At 44.3% G+C, this 13,496-nt stretch overlaps 1 protein-coding gene and 1 long non-coding RNA gene across 8 annotated transcripts in view; both read right to left on the bottom strand.

Annotated features, from left to right (window-relative positions):
- Window positions 1-13,496, bottom strand: part of Znf367 (zinc finger protein 367) — a 60,833-nt gene that overhangs the window by 24,511 nt on the left and 22,826 nt on the right. The window lies entirely within an intron of this gene.
- Window positions 9,886-13,169, bottom strand: LOC125615877. Its single transcript, XR_007346476.1, has 2 exons — window positions 12,538-13,169; window positions 9,886-11,701 (listed from the first exon to the last, which is right to left on the bottom strand). It is a non-coding gene; the product is annotated as an uncharacterized LOC125615877 (long non-coding RNA).

Genomic DNA, 13,496 nt, shown 5'->3' with positions numbered 1-13,496 from the left:
CCGCGCGGACGCGCCCGCCTCGGGGGCCGGCCCTGCCCACACCGTAAGAGGGGCCATCTGGCGAGCCAGGGCCAGCGAGGGCTCGCACGGTTAGCACAGGACGCCCAGCCTCCTGTTCGGCGCCGTGTCCCCGGGGCCATTTGCTGGCTGAATGAGCGAATACCCGTGGTTCGGGGCTGGAACCGGTCATCGGAGCACAACTGCATGGTGGTCGGTGGCTCGCTCCCCTCGCTGTCACAGCCCTGCCCGATGTTGCCACTCTTGTTTATAAGGAGAAACCGTGCCCGGTGGTGCTCACCTGTGATCCCAGGGGCTGGGGAGACTGAGGCAGAAGGATCCCAAGTTCAAGGCCAGCCTCAGCAAATTAGCGACCCCTAAGCAACTTAGTGAGACCCTGTTTCAAAAAAATGAAAAAGTGCTGGTTAAGCGCCCCTGTACCAATAAATAAATAAGGAAACTACTGAAATGGACAATTTTCAAGCTTAAAAGGAAGGCAAAATGGGCAATAGCATGATACTATTTATGTAAATTTTTTAAAAGTGGGGAAAATATACTTTTTTCTTTTAGATACACAAAAGACATCTGGAAAGATACACAAGAAACATATCTTGGTTGACTTCATGGAGACAATTTTTTAAAATATTGTTTAGTTGTGAAAGGACCTTTATTTTATATGTGGTGCTGAGAATCGAACTCAGTGCCTCACACATGCTAGGCAAGTGCTCTACCACTGAGCCATAGCTCCAGACCCATGGAGGGAAATTTTTAAGTGGCTGGGGAACAGAAGGGAAAGATTTTAAAAGATACAACGTATAGTGCTTTGTATCTATATAACTTTGACCCAAGTAAAAATATCTTTTCAAGAAATAAAACAGCACATAACTCCATTTCCCAGAGGCCTAATGGGATCATAGCTTCTATCTACTGATACACAATATGTGTGGTCACTTCCCTTAAATTCTGCTCTATGATTCCGAGTTAAATATTATTATTACCATCTTACAAATGAGGAAACTTGAGGCTTGTCCAAGAACATAACTCAATAATAAATCCCTCAAGATGGCTCTGAAAACAGCTTTAGGATTATATCTCAGTCTACCAAGTACACAGAGGAAAGGGCTGATAAATAGGCTACATAGATTTCTGAGTCCCATCCCATGTTTCAAAACTTTCTCAAGTTTTGGAGGCAAATCCAATTTGATACTTTAATAAGAGATCTAGAGAGCTGAAAGTTCAATTCTTCTCCATTAATTAAGTAAATATTCATTTTGTGTTTATGATTTGCTGTTTCATGATTGTACCATATTCTTCTGAATCCATTGGAAAGAAAATACAAACCATCTAATATTTGAAAGGAGTGGGGGAAAAAAAAAAAGTGATACCCATCATGGACACTCAAATTAAAGCAAGAGCCAGAGAATAAACACCACCCAATGGTTACTGTTAAACATTCACAATGTGCCCAGAATGCTGACACTGACTTAATGCTTCTAAAAATTGCCCTTCGTCAGCAGTAACCTGGCAACCCCACTTCACTCTCTGCCATCAGGTGAAAGGCATGCCAGGAAAGTGTGAACTGGACTGAGGGTGATTCAAGGAGCAGAGCTGAGCTCATGCAAGATCTTTGCCTGTTTGGCTCCACTTTCTTGCAACTAGGAAGCTACCGGAAAAGTGTGGGTAGTATTCGTGTTGTCTTTGTTCTTCCCCAAATATAATCAGTAGCCCATATGAACATTAACTCTGCAGAATATTAAAACCCATCTCAGGGTACTTATTATTACAGTAGTCTTTCCAAGTACTAGAACAGAGCAAGATTTTTTTTCACCTTAAACATGTAATATCAATAGGAGTACTTGAGCTGGGCAAAGTGGTGCAAATCTGTTATCCCAGCAGTTTGGAAGGCTGAAGCAAGAAGATCGTGAGTTCAAAGCCAGCTTCAACAACTTAAGGCCTCAGCGAGACCCTGTCTCTATATAAAATATAAAAAGGGGCTGGAGATGTGGCTCAGTGGTTAAGAGCCCCTGGGTTCAATCCCTGGTGCCAAAAAAAAAAAAAAAATGCACTTGAAACTATCATAATAAGTATGGGACCCTTTACATAAATCCTTTTAAATGATTTACTATTACAGCTAAAACTGCAAAATAAAACAGCTTTACAAATGGTGATAAAAATGGAATAAAATACTTTATCGCTGATTTAGAAATTAACAAGAAGATATTTTACCTTAGAATTTCTCCAAATTAATATCTGCTATATTCTACTTGGCAGCAGATTCAAATTTGAGTTCCTCTTACAAAGAAATGATTTTGTTTGTAAGACAGAAATGATTTCTCATGAGCTTCCGATGAGATTTTTAACTCTAACAGCAGGGAAATATCTGTGTAGACCAATCAGATACAGTTTTCATCCAAAGTGCTTCTTGAAAATATTTTCTGAGGGGCTGGGGTTATATGTCAGTTGGTAGAGTGCTTGCACAAGGCCCTGGGTTCAATCCCCAGCACCGCCAAATATACATATATTCTGAGAACTTTGCCCATGGAAGTTTCATCAAGCCAAGATGAATACAGAATCACATTCCGCGTCAGTTTGCCACATATGCTGTAACCAAGTGCAATGGTGAAGACAGTTAAATAAGGTTTATTATTTACAGGGAGATAAAACAGTGCAATAAGGTTTATTATTTGCAGCAGATAGGAAGAGCACTTGAGATAATTTCCAAAGCACTGCCTCTACACACACAAAGTAAGGGGAGGTCTGAGGTTGTAGCTCAGTGGTAGTGTACTTGCCTAGCACGTCTGAGGCCCTGGGTTCCATCCACAGCACCACATTTAAAAAAACAAATAAATAAAAATAAAGATAGTGTGTCCATCTACAACCAAAAAAAATTTTTTAAAGAAAGGGGATTTTATTGGGGAAACTCATCATCGTTGCATGTAGAAGTGAGCATGTTACTGAGCATGAAGTTCAAGGTCATCCTTCATAAGTCTCATGTTCAAGAAATGGCTGACTGAGGTGGGCTAGGGTTGTGGCTCAGCGGTAGAGCACTCACCTAGCACATTCAAGGCTCTGGGTTTGATTCTCAGCACCACATAAAAATAAATAAAATAAAGATATTGTGTCCAACTAAAACTAAAAAGTAAATATTCAAAAAAAATGGCTGACTGGGGAATGCCTAATGGGCAGGGAACTCAGCTTTATGATGAGATTATAATGAGTAAAGTTTATTCTAAGTCACCTACAAGAGGGGCTGGGAGGCCTTGACTGGTTTTAACTGGTTCCTTGTGGTTTTCTCTGGAGGGTCTTATCTGAAACAGAACAACTTGAGAGATTATCCATCATTTAAAGGGACAGCAGCTTTTCCCTGTTAATTATAGGAGCTTACCCCTAAAAGCACCTCTCTGGCAGCTAATACTGCCACAAACGCCAGAATAATATCTCCTAATGAGCAAGGATTGTATTGCTACTTTTCATAGTAATAGCTCTTTGGGTTTCAAATGGGAGCTCTAACTTGGGTCAGATCAAGGAAGTGTGAACCTGCTAGGCCAGGTTAGAGACAAAGGTGGGATTATTGAAAGGAAATAGGTTTCTCATGGATTCTAAAATCAAGTTTAGAACTGGGCACCACGTTGTCATGGATGGTTTCTGGCTTTCGACTGTCTATGTTGGTGTTCTTCATTCTTTTTTCTTTGTAAGCACATTTCTTTGATTCTCCATATACATAGCTAAGCAGTACACAACCATCTGCTCAATCCCTTAATTATGTCACCAACAACAGACTGGTCTTTGCAAATCTCAATTTCAAATTACTAAAACACAGAATTTGACTGGTCCATCTTAAGTAGGATGGTTCAATCAGCAGACATCATCCAGTAATAAAAAGGTGGACTGAAATCTTCTTATATCCAAAGAATAGTTCTCAGAAAAGAGTAGATGGCTTGTAGACAGCACTGAGAATGCCAAAAGCCATGTATTTTCTACTTAACGACAAATGATGAACATGATTCACATGTCATTACTATTCTTTCTTGGTAGTTTAGGTGATCTGACTGTATTTGGTTGCATAAGAAAACAGTAACTTCTTGAATAAATCCTGTTTGAAATTTTAAAATACTGCTATTTGTTTTAGTTTGCTCTAATGAACACCCAAAGAGTTAAATCTTTTCATGAACCCTTGATAATTTTCTCAGATTGTATTTTTCTATGCAGAATTGATAGGTCAAAAAGTTTGCCGTCCTTAAGCTTTTCATGTGTATTAGAATATCATTTGACTTTATTTGTCCAATTTGATGGTCCCTGAACTCAATGGACTTAGGTCTTGTGTCTCTTCTTCATCCTCTCCAGCAGCTTTCAAATAGTAAAGAACCACATACAGGCTAAATTAACATGCGCTAGTTCACCGACTGACTTCATAAATGAATAGATGAGATGCAACTGGGAAAACATTAGACGGAAGCATGTGAAACTTGTCAAACACATAAACAGGGATGACAACTGGTGATCATTTAGACTGTTAGAAATTGGAAAAAGAAGCCAGGCGCAGTGGCGCACACCTGTAATCCCAGCAACTCAGGAAACTGTGGCAGTAGGATCTTTGAGTCCAAAGCCAGACTCAGCAAAGGTGAGGCACTAAGCAACTCAGTGAGACCCTGTCTCTAAATAAAATACAAAAGCAGGCTGGGGAGGTGGCTCAGTGTTCCGGTACTCTTTGAGTTCAATCCCTGTTTGCCCCCCCAAAAAAAAGAAATTGGAAAAAGAACGGACCCTAAAATTTTTGTAGTCTATTCATTTATGTAATCAATATGACTAATCAGAGGGAATAAATGTGCCATATCAAACCTTTACCACCTTGAAATGTGGTAGGAAGCAGTAGATTCCTCCTTTCCACACTCAGAGCGACCCTGTGGCCCTGTAGACTCCCCAAACATCCATTCGCCCCTTCTCTCCCCATGATAAAATTGCTCTGCTGTTGGTACGGCATTGCATCCAGCTAAAATTGTACTTCTACACTCCTCGCTTGACACTAGATGTGGTCACAATCAAGGAGGAACCAGGTGACATGTTTAGGTGGAATTTTAGGGAAACTTTTCAAAAGAAAGCCCATTCATTAATCTTTTCTTCCCCCTTCTAGCCTGTAAGGTGAACATGGCTACAGATCTAGCAGTCATTTTGAAAGACAAAAGGAATCCAAGTCTTTGATAGCTTGATCTAACAGCACAACCTGCCCAACCACTCAGTTCTGGATAACGTTTATGTGAGAAATAAACTTTGATCTTGTTCAAGACACTCTTATTTCTGGAATACATTATTAAGAGTCAGCTTTCAACTGGATGGCTATAATGATAGGGAGGTCTGATGTGGCACACACCCAGATGTCCATCAAGCTTTGTGCTTCCTTTCCACATGGGATGCTTTGCCACAAAGGGACCTCCCAGGTAGAGCCCCCTGCCTGTGTACTCTGCACATCTGGATATGGCCACGGGACTGGTTCTTAACAAGGAAATGTGAGCTTGCCCACTCCTCCCCTCCTTACTCCATACCTTAACATGACTTTTCCACTTGACGGTCTTGGTTACTTTTCTGGGATTTTCTTCATTACTTTATTGGGATGAGAGCAAAGATTGGAGAGTTCACCACAGGAACTTCCCAAAGACCCATTCCCACTTCGAAGGAAGGAAGACATCCACGGCTTGTGCCCGAGAGTCACTGAACCCAGGCCTCAATGCCCTCCCGTGTTTCCACCGTCCTGAACTGACCTGCCTGATGCTTACCCAATTCTAGTAGTGAGCCTGGACCCCCAGAGAATAAGCAGTGTGCTCCATCAACTCCCATGGAGAAACTTCAACAGAACCAAGTTTTGAGGACCTACAGCTGCTCTAAATTGCTTCTTGAAACTTGGAGCACCCAAGCCTGAGCCCATTCCCACCTCCAACTCTGCTGTGGAAGGGGAAAACCACACCAGAGCCCCTGTCCCTGGGGTCTCATGTTTCTGGCAGCCAGCACCCTGCCAGAGGAGTTTCCTGCTCAGAAGGTGTGACCACCTGAGAAAAAGAAAGTCTGAAATAACTAGTAAAGAATACGAGATAAGGGCTGGGGTCGAGTGCTCGCCTCACACGTGCAAGGCCCTGGGTTCCATCCTCAGCACCACATAAAAATAAATAAAATTATTTTTAAAAAAAGGATAAGAGATAGAGCCAGATCTTAGATCAAAGAGGAGCATCTGACAGATTGTCCAGTCCTGTTGGGAGCTAGAACTGAACAACCAGAAAACGATTCGGTCCTTTAATTAAGGGGTAGTACATCAAAGGTAGGGACAAGGTTTCAGCGGGAGGAGTCTTGTTTCTGGGTGTGGCAGGGGAGCTGCCGTCCACAGGTTGATTGGCATCTTGGCAGACCACCATCTCTGAGAGGCCGTGTGGCTGTGCGGCTCCCGTGGGTTACCCCATCTGCGGTGCTGCTGGACCTGTGACAGAGCTGGGTACCCGGGAGTCCCAAACCAGCAGGTTGCTGCTGGGAGTTCCCAGATACCAGACTTTCCTACCCAATGGCCTCCGTGTGGATCTGGTTCCTGCAGAGTTCACGGATGGCCCCAGCTGTCTTAGTCTAATGGGGACTGGTGAACTCAGACCTGAGGACTTACAGGAGAAGCACAGATCCTGGACAAACCCAATCCCCTTGTGTAGGGATCTTGGTCATGTGAGACACAGGACCCGTGAGATACTGCCACGGCGGGGTTTAGAAGGTGAGGCTTCCACAGGGATGAAAACATTGTGGGGCCTCCACAACAGAAAAAAAAATGTATAAAATCACACTTTCACAAGTCTAGCAGTCATTTTGAAAGGAAAGGAATCTAAGTCTTTGACAGCTTGATCTAACAGTACAACCTGCCAGATCACTCAATTCTGGATTAATTGGAAAAAGAACAGACCCTAAAATTATTGTAGTCTTTTCATTTATGCAATCAACATGACTAATCACAGGGAAAAATGTGCCACATCAAATCATTATCACCTTGAAATGTGGTAGGAAGCAGTAGATTCCTCCTTTCCACACTCAGAGCGACCCTGAGCGATCCTTTCCTATAGAGAGGAAAACAAATGAGTGGCCGCCTTGGGCTACAGGTCGAAAGAACACTGAACTATGATTGGGCAGAGGTATCTTTTGGGGGTGAAGGAAAAGCTCAAAACCTGCATTGAGTGGTGGTATACAATTGTGTAAGTTTATTAAACTGAATTTTATACTTGAAACAGAAGTCTGTGTGATATACATCATGCCTCAATAAAGCTGTTCTTAACAAAACCCCAAATTACCCTTTTTCGTTTAAAAAAATTTTTTAAATGCACATATCATTGATGGAACCCTCATATGAACAAGCATCCCAAGGTACTGCCTCTGCCCCTGTGTTAGTCAGTTTTCTGTTACTAAAACCAAATACCTGAGGCCATCAATTTATAGAATAGTTTTGGAAGTTCCAGTCCATGATTAGTTGAGCCTGTTGCTTTGGGCCTGTGGTGAGGCAGCACTCATGGTGGAGAGCATGTGGTGGAGCAAACTGTTTACCTCATTACCAGATATGAAAGAGAAGGAAAGAGACCCGGGTCCCCCAGTCCCCTTCAAAGGCACACACCAATGACCTAAGCTCTCCTGCTAGACCCCACCCCTTAAAGGTTCCACCAACTCCCAGTAGCACCGAGGACTGGGGACCAAGCCCTCAACACATGGGACTCAGGGGGACCCCTATGCAAACCACAGCAGCTTCTTTTAGAGAAGAAACAGAAAAAAAAATCATTCTAGAGCATTTCATTTGAAGTGCCAAATAGGTGACTGAGTTGAGGACATGATCATATGGTACAGTTGGGATGCTGAATGTCCCCGAAGGCCCACATATTAAAAGACTTGAGCCTTATGGGCTTTCTCATCTTTTAATATTAACTTATGATTCCTTCCTTTCCTCTCCTTACTCTTTGGTTTCATTTGTTTTTGTTTTGTCTTAGTTTGGTTTGGATTTTTGGTTTTTTATGTAGTTTTTTACATAATCCTGGACCTGAGGTTATACAGGTCCAGGACCCAAATATAGAATTTAAAAACCTAGTATTTGATAATCAGACGAGTTCTCTTGTTAACAACATGGTGTGTGTGCACATGTGTGTGTGTCTGTGTGGGGGTGGGCATGTGCCAAGTGATCACACCCCTTGCTCACCTCCCTTCTTTTCATTTATGCAATCAACATGACTAATCATAGGGAATAATGTGCCACGTCAAATTATTATCACCTTGAAATGGAGGTATTTTGGAAAGCGGAGTAATGTGCTTCCCTGCCAGTCTGCCTCTGTGACACGAGGTCTTGATAGGAGATTCATGCTGACTCTCCGTCACACGGCGGGCATTTGGGTAGTTTCTTCTTTGGGGCTGCCATCAACACTCACATCCGAGTGTTTGTGTGAGCATATGTCTCCAGCTCTCTTGGATGCGTGCCTCGGGGAAGAATCATGGGTCATGTGGTAGCCCCATGTTTCAGTTTCTGAGGTCCTGCCAAGCTGCTTTCCACAGAGGCTACACCCCCTTACATCCCCACCAGCAGCGTGTGAACATTCTAGTTTATCTGTTCTCACCAACACGTGTCAAGTTCCTTTTTTAAAATGACAGCCGTCCCAGTGGGGGTGATGTGCTATCTCACTATGGTTTCGGTTTGCCTTTCCGGGAGTCTCCTGCTGATGGACATCTTTCCCTGTGTTCATCGGCCACGGCTGGATCCTCTGGGTGTGCCACAGTCATCCGGAAGGCTGGGTCTCACCCTTGGAATGCCTCAAGTAAGAAACATCTAGGGATGAAAAGACCCTTACCATGACCTCAGATCCCCCCAAAAATATTTTTGCTGAGCTGGAAGTAAGAAGAAGCTGCATGGTAAACATCTTAGTTGGCATACAGACCCGTTACAAAGTGAAAAATGATCATATCAGAGTCGGAAGCTTCTTGCAAATCAATTCCGTCTGGTTCCAGCAAGAGTCTCCAGAGGGCAAAGGTGAGAGGAGCTCACTGGGAGGCCTGGGCCCTACAGGGACCCCAGTGAACTTGCTCGAGCCGAGCAGATCAGCTCAGCAGAGGAGGGCCCGCTGTGGGGCAGAAGTGAGAGTGGAGCGGGCTGTACCAGGCCAGCTACTCCTCGGAGGGGAACTAGCTGCAGATCTAGGATGCCCTTGTCACCTGCGTGTGCACCGACTTGTTTATTCATCCCTCACCAAAAGGAGTCATCTCAGGTTGGCTACCAAAGTCGGTGGGTAAGGACACAAGCTTCCTAAACCAGACGCCATCACAGGGGCTTGTAACTATTTTATTCCTTCCAAATCTGGGGACTCAGGTGGGTGACATTTGCCATGGAGACTCCCCGGCTTTCTCCTGGGCATTCACCCTAACAGTAGAAGACGGAGTCAGCCCCGGATCCCCACTCCAGCCCCTCTGCCAGCAGCACAGCCGACTTCAGAGCCAAAGGCGCTTCCGACCTCACCCCGAATCCTGACGGGGACCCCATTCAGGATTCCCTTTATCTCACATGTCGGCCTCGTGTCCCTTGCACATTTCTGTTCCCTTTTGAGATGTGGCATCTGGGTCTTTCTTCCCCTCCTGTGTCACTCGTTCATTTCCTCAGTTTTACTTGAGTCCCACACACTCATGAGATCCCCTCCTCAGACTCAACACTGATGTTCCAACAGCAAAAACCAATGGCTTCTTTTAAATCCATTTCCCATAGCCCTCCCCAGACATGGCCTTAGAAGGTCTAGCAGGGTCTTTCAGGCCTTTCTAAATGCTCTTTAGGCCTTTCTAAATGAGTGTACACAAACGCATGACATATACTGTGGCTTTTTTCTGTTTCACCTTTAAATTTTTTTATTTTGTGGCTTTAAAATACACATCATAAATAACATCAAACTAATTCTCTTGCTCCGTAACTTGCTTTTTTATTTAGGGAAAAAAAAAATGTCCTGGGGCTCTTTCCATGTTGTGTGCTGAACTTTACCTCGTCCTTTTTATTCGCTGCCTAGTATTCTATAGTGTGTACTGAACAGCATGGTCCACTTAACAATATTATTCCCATGTTGTTTTGGTGGACATTTATATTGCCTAGATTTTTCTATATTTTAAACAACAATTCAATGAATAGTCTTAGTTATTCCACCTCTTATACATGTGGAAAATCTTTCTAGATTGAGGGTTGGGGATTTAGCTCCGTGGTAGAGTGCTTGTCTACAGCACAAGGTCCTGGGTGCCATGCCCAGCACAAAACAAATTGCTAGGTTGAAAAATTACCGTGTGGAAAGCTACAGAAAAAAATTTAACTGACAGAGTCAAATTGCCCTGCTAAAGTGCTGTGACGACTTACATTCCTACCAGGATAATAAAAAGAGTGCCTATTTCCTTACTTTCACTTTAATACTGAACATTAAAAATATTTTCTATTATTGCCAAACGGATAGGCAAAAAATATTGAAGTTTCTTTTATTGTTCAGATATTTTGAAATTATACGTAGTTAAATCTGTCAGTCTTTTCTAGTTCCTGGGTTCTGTGACATTTTTAGTCTTTCTAAACCCAAAATTTTTTAAAAAATGTTTTATTTTTGATCTAATGCTTTATGATGAAGTTTGGTGTTAGCTTACTAATTTATTATTATTATTATTATTATTATTATTATTGTTATTATTTTAGTTGTAGTCAGACACAATACATTTATTTATTTACTTTTATGTGGTGCTGAGGATCAAACCCAGGGCCTTGCACATGCTCGGCAAGCGCTCTACTGCTGAACCACACCCCAGCCCTAGCTTACTAGTTTATATTAAATTTTTATATAATTTGTCATTATGAATTTAATATGAAGTTCAATTCTAGCTTTTTTTCCCCCAGTCCGAATGGATAGCTATGGCAGAAAATGCTAAATACCCACAAAACCATTTCTTCTTCTCTCCCCCACCCGCACCCCTGGAGCTGGGATTGAACCCAGGCCTTGCACACGCTAGGCAAGCGCTCTACCTCCGATGACCTTCCCAGCCTGGAGCCATTTCTTCCTCCCCGGCCACCACGGCCCCAAAACTCAGGTATTCGCACTCTCAGCCTCCTTTGTGTGTGACCGTGTGAGTCAGTTCATGCCAATGAAACGTGGACACAAACGTTAGCCCTGATCTAGAACCGGTGCACCCCAACTTCCCACCCTCATCCCCCTGCTCTCTTCCCTCCTGCCCGGTGCAGATGAACTTATATTCTGAGAAGTTTGGAAACGGAAGTGTCCTAAGGCAGAAGTCTCCATGCCTCACTCACTGCTGCCAGGAGGTCGCCTGACAACCAGGAATGCACATTTTACAATCTGGAGGAGAGAGAAGCGGTCTTTTATGGTGTTGAACTCCCGCAGCTAGTGTAGCTAGCAACTGCCAGCACTGTTTATGGAAAGGTTCATTCCTTCCCCTCTGACTTGAAGGCTGTTCCCTCTATCAGAGAGCAGCACAGCATTCTGTGTGAGCTTTGGCACGGGGCTCACACTCCCTGAATCTTAGTTTCCCTGTAAGTAAAACAGAGTCCATGAGAATGTATTGGTCAGCTTTTCGTCACTGTGACAAAATGCCCAAAGATAATCAATTTAAAGAGGAAAGATTTATTTGACTCGCAGTTTCAGGAGTTTCAGCAGATGGTAGCTTGGTCCTGTTGCCTTTGAGCCTGTGGCAAGACAGAACATTGTGGCAGAAAAATAGGCAAGAGAAGCTCTTCAAGAATCAAAGAAAGCCAGGTGCGCCCGCCTGTAATCCCAGCCACTTGGGAGACTGAGCCTGGAGGACTGAAAGTTCAAAGCTCAGCAAAAGTGAGGCGCTAAGCAACTCAGTGAGACTCTGTCTCTAAATAAACACAAAATCGGGCTGGGGATCTCCCTCAGTGGTTGAGTACACCTGAGTTCAATCCCTAGTACCTCCCCCCCCAAAAAAAGAACCATAGAGAGAGGACCAGGGTCCCAATATTTCCTTCAACCGCGTACTTGACCTTATTTCCTCCCATTCAGTCCCACCCCCTAGAGATTCCACCACCTCCCAGAAGCACCACAGGCTGGTGATCAAGCCCTAGACACCTGGACCCTTGGGGACCGTGTAAGACCCTGGAGCAGGGAACATGGTGCAAAGTTAGTCTTCAGCAAATGTGAGCTTTGTCGATGTCATTCTAATTATTACATGCTGAAGCCCATGAGCACCAGTCCACTCTATTCCACAGTACATCTCTCTATTCCTGGTTGGTTTATTTTAGCCTATGACTTCTTTGGGATTCAATTCCCATTTGTTGGACTTAGTGTTGCCCCTACCCCTGGGCAGATGGGTCTCTGCTGTGGGCCCCTTCTACTCTCGAAGCCAAGCGCCTCCCCGGAGAGTGGAAGTTACCAGAGGCCTACCCAGGCCCATGACCCTGCCTTCCAGCACACACTCTGAGAACCTGGAATTCCAGATCCCCTTTCCATGTGTCCCAAGGCCACTTCCAGGGTGTCTGCAGCCCTCTTCTCTCGGCCTTACCTCTCAAGAGCGGACCATACTTCCCGCTAGACCTGAGGCCCGCTGGTGAGAGGCTGCTCCAGGTGGGGGTGGGGGTCTTGGACTTCTGGGATTCCTGTCCGCATGATGAGCTGGGAGATGGAGCCCAGGGTAGGAGGGAAGGTGGGAAAGGGTCACCATTCAGAAATCTTCATTTGTATTCACATCTGAGCTCTATGAAGGTCGAGGAAGCCCCTGGTTGGACTATAACCTCTGGGGTTATTTTTTCAGTGAGGATTTGTGTCAGGAGGTACCGGGGTGACTTGAGAGAACTCGCACTCAACAAGACTTGATTTTGTCATCGAATCTGAGAGCAAGCTGAGCTGGGACTAGGGTTTTATTTTCAATGTAGCTTTGCACTAGTGATTTCCAGCATGTGGCTTTTCTGATGAGAGGTTTGAAGCCACCTAATTCTTATCCCTCCTGCTCCCGAGGCCTTTAGGATTCCTTCCAAATCCTTGGTGTTTTGAAATTTCACGATAATAAACCCGAACATACCTTTTTTCATTTATCTTGTTAGGCACTTGTGGACGTGCTTTTTTGTTTGTTTTTAGTTGTTGAGAGCCACAGCCGAAGGGGCCCCAGCAAACTTCTAGCTGCCAGTTGATGATTGGCTCACAGCGGCCCCAGCAAACTTCTAGCTGCCAACTGATTGGCTCCTCTGCGGTGATGCTCATTGGGCTGTTTCCCGCCCTTTCAGACCATGGAGCTGCTCATTGGGGGACTTTTTTTGGCTCCGCCCACGCGACCCAGCCAATCAGCCTCAAGAGCAGGAGGAGTGGGGGAGGTAGAGAGGCTTGTGGGAAGCCGGTGGTGGCAGTTGGGCTCTGAAGGTTTTCCTGAGGAGCTGTGTGGTTTGGTGTGTGTGTTCTAAAAATAAAGTTCGTTTCTTTTGACAAGTGGCTCCTGAATTGTGCCCAGCCAGACTGCTGCATTTAGTG

The sequence above is a fragment of the Marmota marmota genome, unplaced genomic scaffold (assembly GCF_001458135.2).
Source record: "Marmota marmota marmota unplaced genomic scaffold, marMar, whole genome shotgun sequence".
Classification (NCBI taxonomy): Eukaryota; Metazoa; Chordata; class Mammalia; order Rodentia; family Sciuridae; genus Marmota; species Marmota marmota.
This window is presented reverse-complemented; position numbering and strand designations above follow the sequence as displayed.